The sequence below is a fragment of the Adiantum capillus-veneris genome, chromosome 9, assembly GCF_014529385.1.
Source record: "Adiantum capillus-veneris isolate H3 chromosome 9, ASM1452938v2, whole genome shotgun sequence".
NCBI classification, from domain to species: Eukaryota; Viridiplantae; Streptophyta; class Polypodiopsida; order Polypodiales; family Pteridaceae; genus Adiantum; species Adiantum capillus-veneris.
The window spans coordinates 8593627-8610647 of NC_140939.1; positions in this window are offsets into that span (position 1 = coordinate 8593627).

Genomic DNA, 17021 nt, shown 5'->3' on the forward strand with positions numbered 1-17021 from the left:
GCCTCATTGGAACTTACATTCGTATTTCCACCACTGAAAAGAGGCAACAAAGTGTCATAAATGTCCTGTGAGCTTACATTACTGTCTCTAGTACATGACAACAAGGGCTGAACAGAATCTTCCACAAACACTATATCCCGAGACACCAGAATACATTTTGTTTACGGATGATACAACCTGTAACCTTTGCTTTCAGCACTATAACCAACAAAAATACATTTGACAGCCTTATCATCCAATTTTCTGCGCTGCACTTGTGGCACCAAAGCATATGCCAAACAGCCAAAAACACGCATGTGCTCAATAGACGGCTTTCTATCATGCCATGCTTCATATGGAGTAATAGATTGCAAAGCTTTCGTAGGACACCTGTTAAGTACATAAGTGGCACACATGATGGCCTCAAGCCAAAAAGAATGCGGCAAAGCTTGACTTTTGACCATACATCGTGCCATTTCCGTTAGTGACCTGTTTTTCCTCTCAGCAACACCATTTTGCTGAGGTGTATAAGGCAGTGTACATTGGTGTTTTATCCCACGACTAGCCAGAAATGCATTAAATTCATGAGACATATACTCCCCCCCTCGATCGGAACGGAGGGTGCCCATAGTACATTTTGAGACATTTTCAGCCATAGCCAAAAATTGTTTGAAGCACATAAAAACTTCGGACTTCGCTTTAAGCGGAAATACCCATGCATGCCTGGAGTAATCATCAATGAAAGTCACGAAGTACAGGTAATTGCCCAAGGACGGAGTTTGCATGGGCCCACAAACATCACTATGCACAAGCTGCAACCTGCATGTGGCCCTAACTGAACCATCCTTTGGAAACTTAGAACGTTGCATTTTACCCAGAATACAGCCTTCACAAACATGTTTGATAGGTGCTTCAAGAGGCGGCAAAGAAGCAACCATATCAGATTTCTGCAAACGCAGCAAACTGGAAAAATTCAGATGACCAAAACGTGCATGACAAAGTTTTGCATCTGAAATAGCCCTTGAATCTGCAACAGCATTTGCAAAATTTTGTCCACACTTGTCATACAAAATGAGCTTATACAGCCCACGGCACAAAAGTCCAGATGCAACAATTTCATCACCAAAACTGAGATCATGAACTGTACATCTGTCATCCACAAATTTGACTACAAGTCCAAGTCTAGCAAGTGCGAATACAGACAAGAGATTCTTCTTGATCCCAGGTACATAAAGTGCATCAACAAGTGTGAAGGAACTGCCATTAGCAGCAGTGAGCACAATCTTTCCAACTCCCTGAACTGGATAAGAGGCGTTGTTGGCACAAGTGACTGAATTCCCATGAGGGACAGACTCGAGAGAGGTAAACAATTCACGATGTGAGGTAATGTGCTTTGTAGCACCACTGTCGAAATACCACACATGTGAATCTGCAGCAACTGACAAGCATGCATCATGGACAGCAGGATTGTAAGTGCACTCTGCGCTAAAAGCCCATTTTGCATCAACATCAGCATCACAATCCCCTTTCATAGAAGACTCAACAATGGATGCATTTGTAGTGGAACCAGCATTTGCAGTGGAACCACCCTCTTTCTTCTTAGCCTCTTTGGCCTTCAACTTAGGACATGACTTGATCAAGTGATCATTGGCTTACAATAATGGCAACGCATCTTCTTTTTGCCCTTATCACCAGAATTGCCAGACGAAGTGCTGCCACCAGAAGCATTAGGAACAGAATTTTTGCCACTCACAACAGAACCATAAGAAGTGGCTGCATTACTGTTACCACCCTTTCTTTGAGAAGCAATAAAAGCCTGTTCAACTGCAGGCTGCCTAGTCCTGTTTTTTCTAGAAAGTGACTCTTGCAACAACAATGTGCATAATGCATCAAACTTGACAACTTCAGGATTTTTTTGGGTCATCAATCTCCAAGTACTAGCAAAAGTCTGGTAGGAATCTGGTAAGGCATCAAGAACAGTCTGCACAAGGGAACTGTCCGAAATGACTTCACCTGCAGAAATGAGTTGCTCATTGATATCCTTGACACTAGCAAGGAAAGTGTCCATATCATCTTCCTCATGCATAATCTTCGACTCTAGCTCTTTACACAGCAAAGCAATTTTAGCCTCATTGCGGCTTGCATAAAGACCTGCTAGAATATCCCAAGCTTGTTTTGCAGATTTTGCTGAACGGATGTGAGGAATAATGGTGCACTTCACAGACAACGCAATCAATGCATGAGCCTGCGCATCCTTAACATCCCAACGAGCTTGTTCTGCCGTAGGCAAAACAACTCTAACAGCTGCAATCCTTGCAGCAAGACCTGCAACATCCTCAACATCGCCTACATCTTCAGAACCAGGACGTACATCAATGCCTTGCACAATGTTCCAGAAACCTTTTGACACAAGAACATGTTGCATCATATAAGCCCACATAGGGTAGTTGTCCCCATCCAACCTGTCCTCAGCATCAAACATCTTGAACATATCTGTGTTGTTGTTGTCAGCCATGGTAAATGCTGCACCTGATGTGAAAACTGCCCGAAAATAAGAGAAATGGAGCGGGAACAACTTGTGCTATATAGCACAAACCGTAGAAGACTATAAGGCACCTGTTATGCAGAAAACGGCACTGACAGAAAATCTGCACAAAATGACGAAATAGCCTGTGCAGTACTTCCTGTAGTGGAAACGGAGACCGAAATGAGGCCAAATCAAAATTCTGAGCAGACCCAGCTCTTCGAGCTGTCCCAAAATATTTGTCGACCTGCGAACGCTCGCCAAAGCTCACTGAAATCGGAGAAAGTGAGCAGGCATGTGCTGGAGCAGCTGGCGACTAAGCCCGGGAGGACGTGACCTGCTCTGATACCAATTGTTGGAATTAGGGTTGCAGAGAAACACACACAGCTTGGAGAAGACGAAGGAAGCTCAAGGCACACAATAGAGAGTGTGTTACTTAGTGTGCAATGGAAAGATAGATAGCCCTAGAGTGATGGGCGTATATACAATGCACGGGGGAAAAAACCTCCTAAAGAGGGAAAAAATGCCCCGGCGGTCCTAGTGTGTTCACACACATCACTACCACATGTATATGGTAACACTGAGCAAGGAACCTAACACGAAATGGAGTTGGAAGAAAAATGAGCATTTATCTTCTCCGCAAACTATAAAACCGATCAAGCAATGGAGAGTTAAGTCTCAAAAGACTCAACCACACCATTCTGCACAAAGCAAACCAAGATATCAATGGTGGGTAAAAGCTCAACAATAATCATTCTTGATACCAACAGCTCAGGAAATCAGCATACCAAAGCATGCTGATGGGACAATCAAGCAAAGAGCACACAAGCTACAAGAATTGCTCTTTGGAAGACAACATCAGAAAACCTCGACATCAGAAACTCTTGAGTTAATTACTCAAGACCCAACTCTTGCACAACATAATGGTTTGAACTGCATTTTGATCTTTAGGTAATGGTAGAGCCAACCAAGGTTATGCATAGATATGATTGTTCAACCCATGCACATAGTCGTCCTGGAGTACGCCATCTAAGAGGGGTGGAAGGGAACTAAGTAATTAAGGGCAATGTTTGAAGAGGGAGGAAATTTTTTGATGTTAATGTGTGATTTTATGCAAAATTACCTAATAATGCCCTTATAAATCATCCAAAGGAAAATTTAACTGATAACATCTCTTCGATGAGTGTAAATAGTATGTATACTATCAAAAAATTATCAAAAAATAGTCCTCTTTGATTAATTACCATCATTTTTCTTGATATTGGGACTTCAAAATGGATTCAACAAAAACAATAAAGTTGTGTTTTTCAATGAATTTTTTTAAATTATTGGACTTTTACTTCACTTTTTTAGTGCATTTTGTTATTTTCTTTGATTTTTTCAATAAACAGATCAAAAATAAATAATAAATAGCAAATGAGCTCAGATGGAAAAACTGAAGACACGATGATGATCAGAAGGACAAGACGGGACATGCAGAAAAAATTTCAAACAAATTGGTAGATGAAAGCGGGAAGCCTAAATTAGGCGGCCAGACCTACTTTTGCAAAATTTTTACAGAATGAGGTATAGGAGTTCGATTGGGAAAATTTTTGAGTGTAACATAGATTTCATGACCTAATAGAACTAACAGGGGAATTTGGGGAAAAATGGTTCGGGAAGTCCGAGTATAGATACCCAAGGTAGGCTAAAATCTCCTCATTTTCACTTGTCGCCTTTGGAGAGAGAGCTTTTTGACCTTCTTCGCGTATATTTTCTAGAGTCTATAGTCGCTTGTTTACAGCTCTGTCTCACAAGAGACATGAGGGGTAAGTTCTATACATATCAATGATCCATTTTCTACGGCCAGTAGCTAGTCTAAACCCTAGGAAAAAACCCTAGAATTCGAGCAGTGCACGAAGACCTACGACCAAAAATTGACCATAGCGGCTTGTCAGCTCAACCAAATCAGACGAAACTTGAACTGTAGCATGCTCCTAGATGATAGCACACTTCTATATCAACAATTGACCATTTGGCAGGGGTCGAGGGGAGTCCCAAGTAGAAAAGCTAGGTTTTTGGCAGATGACAGAATTGGATTCTGAGTCCACAGACAGATCATAGACTGGGTCTATACACAATGTATATGGTTGGTTTCATAAAATCAATCAATCCAAGCCCACGGAAAGCAAAAAATAGCCTGAAGGCTACAAAGTGTCAAATTTGACAGACGAGGTCAAACTGACTCCAAATGGGCCAAAATTGGATGAGTTGCTTCAGGACTATGTAGCGGACAAATCCATAGCCTTAAAAGTGACTAACCAACTTTACAGGCCATGTAGTCATAAAAATCGATGATTTCAGAGTCAAGAGAGCACGAAGTGATGCCGGCAACACAAAACTTTACCAAATTCAATTTAGGACTTGTTTTAGGTGTATAGAATATGTTTAGGTCAAAATTCTCAAGTTTTGCAAGAAAAGGTTGACTGCTGTAAATAATCACGATTATTTACTTTTATAATATTTTGGCTTGAAAATGATACCATCACCTCACCTATCACTTGTGAACACCATTACATGTCACATTTCAAGTATGAGCCAAATTGATCAATGATAACTTAGAAAATTGTCAAAAAATGCAAAGAAGTCCTTTCAAACCAATTTCTGAGTTATGAGTAACATTTTTTGATCCAAATCTCCTCATATCACATACATAGGGTCTACATTATGCCTAGAACCAATTTTCACCAAAAACTGTTCATTTTGGTGAAAAGGTTAATAATCGCAATTATTTACTTTTTTGTCAAGATGGGAGAAAATTGCAACTTTGCCTTCATGGGACCAAAGCAAATGATGTCCCAAGCCCACTGACCAAGTTTGAACAAATTTGGAACTCAAAATCTCAACATTCCTTTATATCTATTGTTTGAGAGACAGAAAGCCTAAATCTGGCACCATTCTCACCCTGTGCACTCAAATGAGCCTACACTTCACTCAGAGTATCTAATTGATGTCTATTTCAAGCCCATGATGCCAAAATTGCAAAAAGTTGAAAAAATTCATCAGCTGTAAATAATCGCGATTATTTACTTTTGTTACAAATTTTTGCTTGGACTTCATGATTTTCTTTACATGTTTTTATGCATCTATGCACACATGTTCAAAAATTGATTTGAAGCAAATTGGACTCAATTTGTCAGCAATTTAGACTGAAGGACATTTCAGAGCGGAATCTGTCAAATTTTCTAACTTTGGCACTCTATGCACTTAACACGAGCAATGCAAGCTGCGGAGAAAGCCAAGAAAAGGGTCACTAAAAAAGAGAAGAGGCAAGAACTGCCACCATACCAAATGGACCTAGTTTAGTAAAGACAACCAAAGCAAGCTATTTGTCGAAAGAAGAGCTTGAGGAAAACAACACGATGATTTTCACAGGTAGATTTAAAAGTGAAAAAGGAAATCAGGTAGAACTACAGCTTCTGCCAAAAGAGGTGTATGATATCACTGCAAAGCTCGAAACGAAAGAAGCCAACAGAAGGCTTGGACTCAGAGAATTCTACGAACAAGAGCAATGTGGTGTAGATTTTCAGAAAAGCCTATGAGCTTTTGTCCACAATCAAAGAAGATGAAACAACCCAGATTACTGACCAGCAAGGGCACAAGGTAGAAGTGGTAATTACAAAAGAAATAGTGGATGAAGCTCTCAAGTTATCGATAGAAGGGATGACCATGAGAGCTAGAGACAAAAAAACAACAGGTACCTTCACCAAGGAAACTCGTGGGGTAACCTTTGCTGATCTCATTCATAAGAAAGTGGAAGAACCAGCATGATTATATCATCAACACTTTCACTTTCTAGCAAAGAGACTTCCAAGGTACACAACACCCAATCATGCAGTTGTGACTACATTTACACAAGTGTTAAAATCGACAACCAGGCAACCCATCGATCACGTACAATATGTGCTATCCTGGGTTACAAAGAAAGAGGGAAAGATAACCTATCTGGGAGCACCTGAGGTACTTACAAGAATAGCATACCATGCTATCGGCATGGCAGACAATTTGCCAACTGCCCTAGATTAGAACACATGGATTGTGTCTGCACAGCCATCCCCTCAAGCCACAAGGTCCACAAAAAGAGCTTACAAATCCGATGAAGAATCTGCCGAGAGCTCTCTTGAAGCACATAGCAATGAAATCTCAGACACAATGAGGAAAGAAGAGCCCGCATTGAAGAGATGAAAAGAAAAGCAGTGTCCGCACATAAAGAAGAGTCTCAACAGAAAAAGGCAAGGTTTGAATGGGAAAAAGAAACCTATGAAAGAAGCCGCCAAGCCATAGGCGAGGACCCTAGAAAGTGGATACCAAAAGAGCTAAAGGGGCCAAGAACAAAGAACCCTGCATGAAAAGAAGCAGAAGACCCAAAGGAGTTTTTGGAAAGAATATACGCGGAAGCGGAAGCATTAAAGCTAAAAGAAGCTCAATAAGCTAAGAGAAAAGCTAGAGAAGATGCATCCGAGCAAGAAAAACAAGCTGAAGTGACACAACAAAGTGAGGCCCAGCATGAACAAAGTGAGATGTCTCCCAGACCATCGTCACCTGCTACTACAGAAGAGGCAAACCATCCCATGCCAAGCCCTCCCCCATCACCAACAGTTAGACCCACTGAGGGTGAGCAAGCCAAAGCAAAAGAGCTAGAATCGCAAGAGGCAGCAAGTCCTAAACCACAAGAGACTGCCAATTTTGAGCAACCCAAGGTACAAGAAACAAAATCCACACCTTCTACAACCACCCAGTAGGAAACGGTAGAGACATCCATGAAGCCTCAAAAAGACGAAGTAGCAGAGGCAGCCACACAGCCTCAAGAGGAGGAACAAACCCGGTCGTTACCACAAATAGCCGCCACAGCCCCACCAAAGGAACCACAAGAGACTGCGGAAACATCTAGGTAGCTCACAGACCCTGAAGACTGGCAGACCAATGATGAAGTAATTCTACAAGTAAAAGAATATGCCAAGAAAATGCAGGAAATGATAGAGAAATTGCGGTCAACAACACTTAGCCGCAGTGCTAAGGCTAGAGAGTTGGAGATGGTGATAGATGCTCTACAAGGAGAATTGGAGGACAGAATAAATGTCATCTCCGATCTGCAGAGCCAAATCCGAGAGCTGAGAGCTGAAGCTGAACAACACCAGCTAGCCAGAGAGAAGCACCAAAAGGAAATGGAAGAATTAGGTGAACTTCTCACAAGGTTAACAGATGCCTGTAAGACCAAAGACGAACAACTAACACAGGTTACCAATGAACTCTTAACTACAACTCTTCCAGTTCAATAGATCCAAGTACAAGTAGATGTAGCAAACACTTCATTGCAATATTCAGAGTAGAGGATCAACGATCAAACAACCTTCTTGCGACAAATAAGAGAAAATCCTGCAGTTGCCTTGATCAAAGGTACAGATGAAGTGTATAAACCACTGGAGAAAAAGAATAAAGATCTTGAGCTAGAAATAAATCTAGAGCAGTCACAACACAAAGACCTTGCATTAATGTGGGTACAAAGAGAAGAAGAGTTTCTCAAGGAGATACTAGAGCTCAAGAGAGTTAGTCAGCTACTGCAAGATGGACAACAAGAGACAAAGGAAGAAGCAAGTATATCAGAACGACCCCACATTGATATTCCCTCAGTCTCAGATGGAAACACAGCCGACATAAGGGCTAGATGGAGAAGATGACTTTCAGATACCATTGATAGAAGCCGATGAAGTGCCAATGGTCCAACTGTCAAAAGCTAAAGAAGATGCACTTAAGGAGAAGGTTGCCCAGGAGACGAATGAGCAATGGAAATCAACGATGGATTGGGAGTTGAGAGTTATCCATTCTGTCAATGTTACTCAAATCACTCCCAACCAAATCAATGCACAATGGTATCAACAATAACTTCCATATCCCTTGATCAAGGTAGAGCTGCTATAGGTTAAGGAACAACTATATAAAGACAAGAGCACCTGCGGCACTTCAAAAAGACCCAAATTTTTGTCCTGTACCAAGAGGAAGGATGTGGCAAGCACATGAGGCAATGACAAAGAAGCGGCCTACATAGCTATATTAGCCAAGATTTCCAGCTCCAGAGAAGGGAACGTCGACAGAGGAATACATGGTGCAAATCGTAATGAGCACCATGGCATTCTTCAAAAGTCTCCCTGATCTCTCATGTGCTATGCTCTACAAAATTTTCCGGATGCTGCTCACATGCATTGAAGTTTTTCATGAGCCAGAGCAAGCAAGAGCACCGTGGATGTCCTTGAGGGCAATAAGGGTCTATGCTACAACCTAAGTGGCCAACCTTCCAAAGAAGTCCTCTATGGCTTCTACGCCCACTGCATGTTCTTGCCATCTCATAATATGTTGGCATGTGAGGAAGTGTTCGACACAGGGTTTTTCACTTGGCAAACAAAGATTTTTGGGCCATTGATTAGCAACCTAACTTCTAGATTTGTAGGCTACTCAGCCATCGAGCTCAAAAACATAGTCTCTATGCAATTTTTGCAGGTTCTAGACAAAGAAAGAATGATCAGATATGAGAAGGCACTCCATGCACTTAAAGACCTCCTCACCAGCCGTCAACCCAAAGATTATTTCAGCCCATAAAGCTGTGTCAAGGGATGACACAGGCAAGGAGGGGGGAATGTTAGCAGCAAGCTAACCCGGATACAATTTTTGGATCTCTCATTGTAAAAACAATTATTATTTTGATGAATCGAGAATATTGTAACTACTATTTTTCGATGTAATTTTATAATCTATGAGTCGGGGTTACAAGCTTCCATATTGTATCAACCTGTCTTTAGTTAGAGCTCCCAGATTATTAGTTTTGATCACCAAAAACCTTCGCTAAGGTATAAAAGCCAATTTTTGTAAGTTATTATTAAGTTTTGGATAATGAAATACACAGCATGAGCTAACAACGCTCACTTCTCTCCTTCTTGCGCTTCCTACTCCCTCTCCGATTGTCACATTGCAATCGCGTCTGTTGCGTTGCAACCGCAGGTAAGAGCTCTACGCATTGACGTAAGCATTTCACGGTATTTCGTAGCTTTTGGTGTTGCCGACCCGTGGCCTAATCTCATCATAAGTAGGAATTTACACTTCAAAATAAAAAACTAAGCATAGGCTGGGTATTGGGGCATCATTGCTAAGCATTTAGATGCATTTTGGGTCGAAAATGACTAGGTCAAAAATCCACTGCTGCTAATAATCGTGATTTTTGCACTTGATCTAAAGTGGGATTTGAGACCATAAGCATGTGTGCTTAGGTCTTATAAACATGTCCTAGAAGTTTCTTTATGTTTGGATGTCGTTTGATGCTGTAACAGATGTGATTTGTTTATCGATGAGCGATTGGCTTTTGGTGATTTAAGTGACTTGAGTGTAGCCTGAGTTAGATGCGAGTTGTTTGTTGTTTTCTAAGAGATTGACAACATCTTGTAGCCTCTATGCACTAGTCGAGTCAGCTTCGTCCCATGGATTGACAAGTTATTCATGGTTCTTGCTACATCTGCAATAAGATAGGAGTGAGGTTAGACATCCGTCCCACAATGGCCCACATCTTGATCCCCAAGGTACATGTGATGAAACTTCAAGGTGGGGCACCAACGGCGGCGTCAGTGCTCCCAAATCTCCTCTCAAAAGTATTTGGCCCGGAGTTGTGTGAACAAGTCCTCAGCTAGGCAATGCCACATCATCAGCATCTGAACTTCCACCACCACTATCGTCTGTCGTCACGAGCCACCGCCTATGCAAAACCGCCAGCTCATCACCCACGGGCGCCAAAGTAGCGTCCTGTGTACCGAACGCCATAGCTCCACGCAAGAGCTCCAAAAAGCCTCCTTGTGATTCCTTGAGGGACTCAAACCTTTAGGGCATATACCTTGCACCTCCAGACACTGTGAGCGCATGTGGGATCTTGCGAGCACCATGTGGAAGCCTTGGGTGATATCCCCTCTATGAGTCTCATAAGGTCACTAAAAAAATTTCTGAAAAAACATATTTTCCCCTTGGTTTCAACTGCTTGCTCCTCATTGCTTGAGACTCCAGTCACCGGGCCATCAAATTCTCCTCCAAGCTTGTACAACAAGCTATGATCCCCTTCATTTTCCTTACCTTTTGATATCCCGACGGCCTCAAGCGACGAATCCCAAAAATTGGGAAAATCCCCTTCTGCCACCTGACTGGCACCTGCCATCATTTTCAAACTTTAGTATCTAACCGACTTGATGTTTGGTTGACAAGCCGTAGGTTTCTACCAGCCCCATACAATGCATACTACCTTTGTAAACCTCATCAAGCTTCAAAAGACCTCTAATGGCACGCTTTTCAAAGCGGCTCAAGTGGTACCAAACCTGCCTCCCTTTGAAACTTGAACTAGCAATAACTTAGCATCCGAGACTCCAAATGACGATCTAAAATGACGATCTAAAATGACCTCATGCTCCATGATTCAATCTCTACACATCCATATGCTGAAACCCACTTTGATGACCTGACATCACTTATTTTGTTTGTCTCAAATTTGCAAACACCTTCAACTTCAAAGCACCATACCTTGCACACCGTGGCTCTATTTGACGAGCCGTCTGTACCTACTCCTTCAACACTTCAAGCTCTACATCCTCAAGTAGAAACTTCAACTTTGAACCTCCTTCACCTTCCACCATGTGATGCCCTTTTTGGAGCCCATCTGGTCTAGGAAAGCATATAAAAAATACATTTGCGCTGCCATCTGCCTGTCTAGGTCTTCCATAATTGGCCTAGGACTCCCGCCATGCACTTGTTGGCATACATATCATTGTTTGTGCCCTCTGCTAGGGTCGACACCCTTTGTATGCACCATCATCTTCACAACCATTATACTCATTTTGCAGCACAATGTCACCCATGCTCACCCTCCCCTTGACTCTATACTTTGCAACTTCCTCTTTTGCAAAGCCTACAACACCTACGGAAAATGGACCAATAACTTCCCTTTCACAACATGTCAAATTTTTTATCATACCTTTGAAACAAAGATTGACGAGGAGATGGCAAGAATGAAGCAAAAGATCAAGGTCATCTTGAAGCAACCAAGGGCACATGCCTTCGTGATAGCTAAGGGCTTCTTATTGGCACTAGAGACTAAAACCCCCATCAGCTGATTACCGACAAGAAGTGAATGACCATCTTCCTTGACAGTAGAGTGGGCACTCGATAGTCCCTTCATGATGCTACCTCATATGGGCTTGCTCTTTGTACTTTGCCATTATGGGAGGGTGTGAGCATTGCTGGCTTGATTATCATGGAGACCCATGCATGTGATAGAATCAAAAGGGGTATGCCAAGATTCTTGATCTTATAGAGGTAGATGAAGAGCTTAATGCTACTAAAGTGCCATTGGGAGTTTTGGAAGTATTGCCACGATACAACCATTAACCATTCTGAGCACAAATCATTATTTTGGTATGTCTTTTGGGTGACATTCATATTAATAGTTTTTAGCTTTTGAAGTTCTTTATACTACGTGTAGATCTTGCACACAAAAATCATAACATTTAGCCCTTTTGTCTATGTCATGAAGTCCTGAAATTTTTAAATGTTGTGTGTAGTGAAATTTCAATTCTTGGTTTCTTTATGTTCTTTCCAAGTTGATTTCATTGTGCTTACTAGGTCACATTGATATTGGGAGGGGAGAGAGAGAGAGAGAGAGAGAGAGAGAGAGAGAGAGAGAGAGAGAGAGAGAGAGAGAGAGAGAGAGAGAGAGAGAATTGTCATCTTTATGGAGTGATTACAAGGACTACAATCCACCCTCTCCACTTGTGTGTATACACACAATCAAACGCCTACGATTTTTATTTTATTTTTTTTGGGCGCGGGGGGGGGGATGACCCAATGGCCATGCTTTTCTTAGTCTTAGCAACGCGCGGGTCACAACTAGTGTGTGTATGTGTGTGTGTATGGATTTGGGTATGAGCTCTCTCTCTCTCTCTCTCTCTCTCTCTCTCTCTCCGTTCAAACCTTGAGCTCATGGTTTATCAAGTGGATATTTGAAATATTTTGGGTTTGTTCCAACTATGTTGGGATATCTTTTCCTCTCTCTTCTTTCTCTCTCTCTCTCTCTCTCTCACACACACACACACACACACACACACACAGTGCAATTGAGTTCAAGACTATGGATACAAATTCAAGAGCACTTGAGATTGTTCTTTCAATGTCACTTTGACTGTGTGCGCGTGTGCGTGCGCACACACTCAAATCATCAAAAGACTTGTAGCATAGATCCTGAGACCTCACACTATTTTTCCTAGTACTCTTTTTCAATCCCCCATCTCTCTCTCTCTCTCTCTCTCTCTCTCTCTCACACACACACACACACACACACACACCTTATTGATTACAATGAAGAGATATGATTCTATACATATTAACTGGTAGCTATATCGTCTTGTACACAAGTATGGAATTTCTCGCTATCATACACACGTAATCAAGTCCTCCAAGGTAGAAGAGTCCATGTAAGAATGTTGCTGACAAGAATGATTAGCACTCTCCACCCGCATCGGTGGCTTGCCCTCTTTTTGGTGGGGAGAGAATGACGACTACGCCTCGACACTAGTCAGGCTCAAAAAATCCATTCACGCACACACCTTACTGATTACAATGAAGAGATAGATGCTTCTCTCCTCCAATATGCTTCTATACATATTGGGTGGTAGTCGTATCATCTTGTACACAAGTATGGACTTTCTCGCTCTTATACACGTAATCAAGTCGTCCAAGGTAGAAGAGTGCATGCAAGAACGTTGCTGACAAGAAGGAGTAGCACTCTCCACCCACATCGGTGGCTTTCCCTCTTTTTGGTGGGGAGATAACGATGATTACTCTCTCTCTCTCTCTCTCTCCAAAAAAAATGCAGCCGTTTTTTGACCAAGTAGACAACAGTTCACTCTTTTGATCATAACTTCTTCATTTGAACTCTGATTTGGGTGATCTATAGCCTCAATCGAAGAGCACAAAGCCCTCTATGCAATGTTGTAAAGACAAAAATTTTCAGAGTTATGAAAGGTGTTTCTGTAATAGCATTCCCAAAGTGAACAATTTCAAGAAAATTGACTCTCATTTCTTATTTTACATACAATGTCTTCCGGCACTCGCACGGGTTCTTCTTCTTCAACAAGGTCCACAACCATTGTGAAAAATGATCCAAAATCTCCTCAGTGTGGAGATAGCAACACAACCATCCAAACAAAGACATCGGAAACCATGATCATGGCACACTTGGTATCATTGCAAGAGACCGTAAACAAACAAGGTGAAGACTTACGAGCACTCGCAATGGAGAATGGCACACTAAGGGTACTGGTGGTTGAGGATGAGAATCTCAAGAGGACACTTGAGATGCAAACAACACGTTTGATAAAACTTGAAGAGGAAGTCAAGGAATGTAAACGCTCTCTTGTGGACTTGAATGCTTTGAAGGAGCGGATGAGCAAAGTAGAGCATGACCATGTATCGAAAGAAGAGAAATTCGACACCATGAGCCGAGATGTATGCGACATGAAAAATGTATGCACAAACAAGTCTTGGGATGATGTATGTGGTAGCAATGTGGTTTCTAAATCCTCACTCATGCAAGATATGGTTCAAACAAATAATGTTGAGGATGTGGATGTGGAGGAGTTGAAGGAACGGAAGCGATGTTCCAAGAACATTGTTATTCGTGCAATTCCTGAGGAGAAGCTAGAGACACCTCCTTCTCTTGCCACCATTGTTATCGAAGATTCCTTCAAAACCCACTTTGGCATGTCAGGAGTTACGGTCTATGGAGCACATAGAGTGGGGAAGCAAGGAGCTCCTCGCTCGGGAGAACGACAAATTGTATTCACCATGCCAGATGAGACCAAGAGAAAGATTATCCTTGATAATAGTTGGATCTATTTGAGGGATACAAAATGTTCTGTATGTGAAGATCACACTATTAAGCAACAAAATATGTGTCACAAGGCATATGAGGAAAAGAACAAGAAAAACAAGGAGATCTCTCATGAAGAAAATGTGCCCAAGGAGGAGGCAAGTTCCTCGAGCAAATAGGGATGCGTGACCTATGAGACCAAGCTACAATTGAAAATATGTTTCTGGAATTGTAATGGATACCCATGGAATGCAGGGGTTGGCATTGATGAACTAACAAGCAAAGCCGATGTTGTACTTCTTGTTGAAACTTGGGAGCATGATACACAGAGGATTAACGGCTTGGAGAATTACAATGTACATTCATTGATGTGGTCAAAGAATCTTAAGCAACGAAGAGGACAAGGGGGGTTAGCATGTATGGTTAACAAAGGATTGGAAGAGTTTGTATCAATTGTGAAAGATGACAAGTACAAATGTTATGTATGGCTGAAAATTATGACACCAAAAAGAGCACCCATTTTTATAGCTGGTTGCTACATTCCTCATCATGATTCCCCCTTTTATGCTTGCATTGATAGAGCTCATCCATTTTTTGATTTAGAAGAGGATATTTCTTATTTCAAAGGTGAAGGTGATGTTATTGTTGACGAAGGAAATTTGGAATGGCGGCCTCTACACCAAAACAAACTCCATTGCGCCACAAGGGAAATGAGATGAGGGCACCACCTAGTCTTGAGCGTGGACTAGGACCGCTACAAAGAGAGAGAGAGAGAGAGAGAGAGAGAGAGAGAGAGAGAGAGAGAGAGAGAGAGAGAGAGAGAGAGAGAGAGAGCGAGAGAGAGAACTATCACTATGAATGAAGCATTAACCTTAGTGTGTGTACAAGGAATGGATAACTTCAAGCACTCCCAACACAAATAGCATGTAGATTACTAAACAACAACTCAAGAATTAGCCAAAATCACATCAAGCACTCTCACACACACATAAAAGATCTCTCTTAATTAACATAAGTAAGAGGAGGGGAGGTTACTAGCATAAAACAATTTGCACTCTAGAATTTGCAAGAATAGAGTGAATGAATGAGCTTTATGAGCTTTATGAGTTCTCCTACCAAGTCTGCTCTAAACCCTGGTCCTCTATCAGATAGTATTTCAAGAGGGGTGCCAAACCGGCAACAGATGTGGTCAAAGATGAACTGACTCACATCCTTAGCAATAATTCTATTGGTTGGAATAGCCTCAGCCCATCTAGTCATGTAGTCTACTCCCATAATGATGTACTCTTTACCTGACTGAGTGCGTGGTAGAGGCCCTATGGCATCAATTCCCCACTTCTCAAAGGGCCCATATACCTTTATTGGGTTCTGAGGTTCAGCTATGAGCCGTCGTGGTCCTGCTTTCTGACATTCATCACATGTTTGACACCAGTATTTGACATCACGATGAAGACTTGGCCAAGTAAACCCAGCGTGTAGAACCTTTCTACTAGTGATGTCGTGTGCAAAGTGTCCTCTGCACACATCATCGTGACAAGCTTTTAAAATCTCTTCAATTTCACTCTTCAAAGGCACTCTCCTAAGAACACTATCCTTACCAAGACAATACAAATTATCATTTACTATGCGATACCTGGTAGCTTTCCTAGCTAACCATCACCTTTCCCCTGCATTCATGTGTTTAGGAGCCTCTCCTTGCTCCAAAATGTGCATAATATCTTCTAAGTCCTCCTTGCCTTGCTAAAGGGGAAGTTGGATGGACATTGCTCCCACTATTGACTCATTTAACTTCGATGATGCTAGGTGGTCTGCCTCCTTGTTCTGGTCTCTTGGCACATGATGTACTTGTGCCTCCCTAAATCTCCTCATAAGAGCTTTGGCTTCTCTCATTTTAGTAGAGAGATTGGCATTTTTGCAAGCCCATGTACCTTGCATTTGCCTTACCAAAAGCATGGAGTCACCAAAAGCATTTAATCTCTCAATTGAATTATCCAGGCACCAACAAAGGCCATGAATTAGAGCTTGATATTCTGCTTCATTGTTGGAGTGGACATCTTCTAGAGTGATCCCTTCACCATGGATCCTCTCTCCCAATGGAGATAAGACCACGATGCCTACAACTGCCTTATCTTTGGTTCTCTTGTATGCTCCATCAAAGTAGAGGCTATAAGCATTGACCAGAGCCTCTAGAGCTGGAGGTGGTGGAAGTTCCTTTCTCTTCAAATGGAAAAATTTTTCATAGCACTTGTTTGTTAAAATGTCGGCTAAGCATGCTCGAGTTGTTCTTTCAACCTGTATTGTATAATCAAACTCTTGAAGTCGCTCCACCCACTTTGCTATTTTGTCAGAGATTTCCATATGTTGTAGTGCGTAGGGAAACATATCCTCCACAGTGATAATTACAAACCTCTTTGGCAGCAAGTATGGCCGAAACTTGGTTACCGCAAACATGAGGGCTAACACTAGCTGTTCCATCAGGGTGTAGGCCTTCTCTGTGTTTTCCATGAGGCGGCTAGCAAAATACACAGGCCTCATAAAGGATGTTTTTGGATCTTTTTGTAGGAGGGCAGCACTAATGGCTTCTTCTCC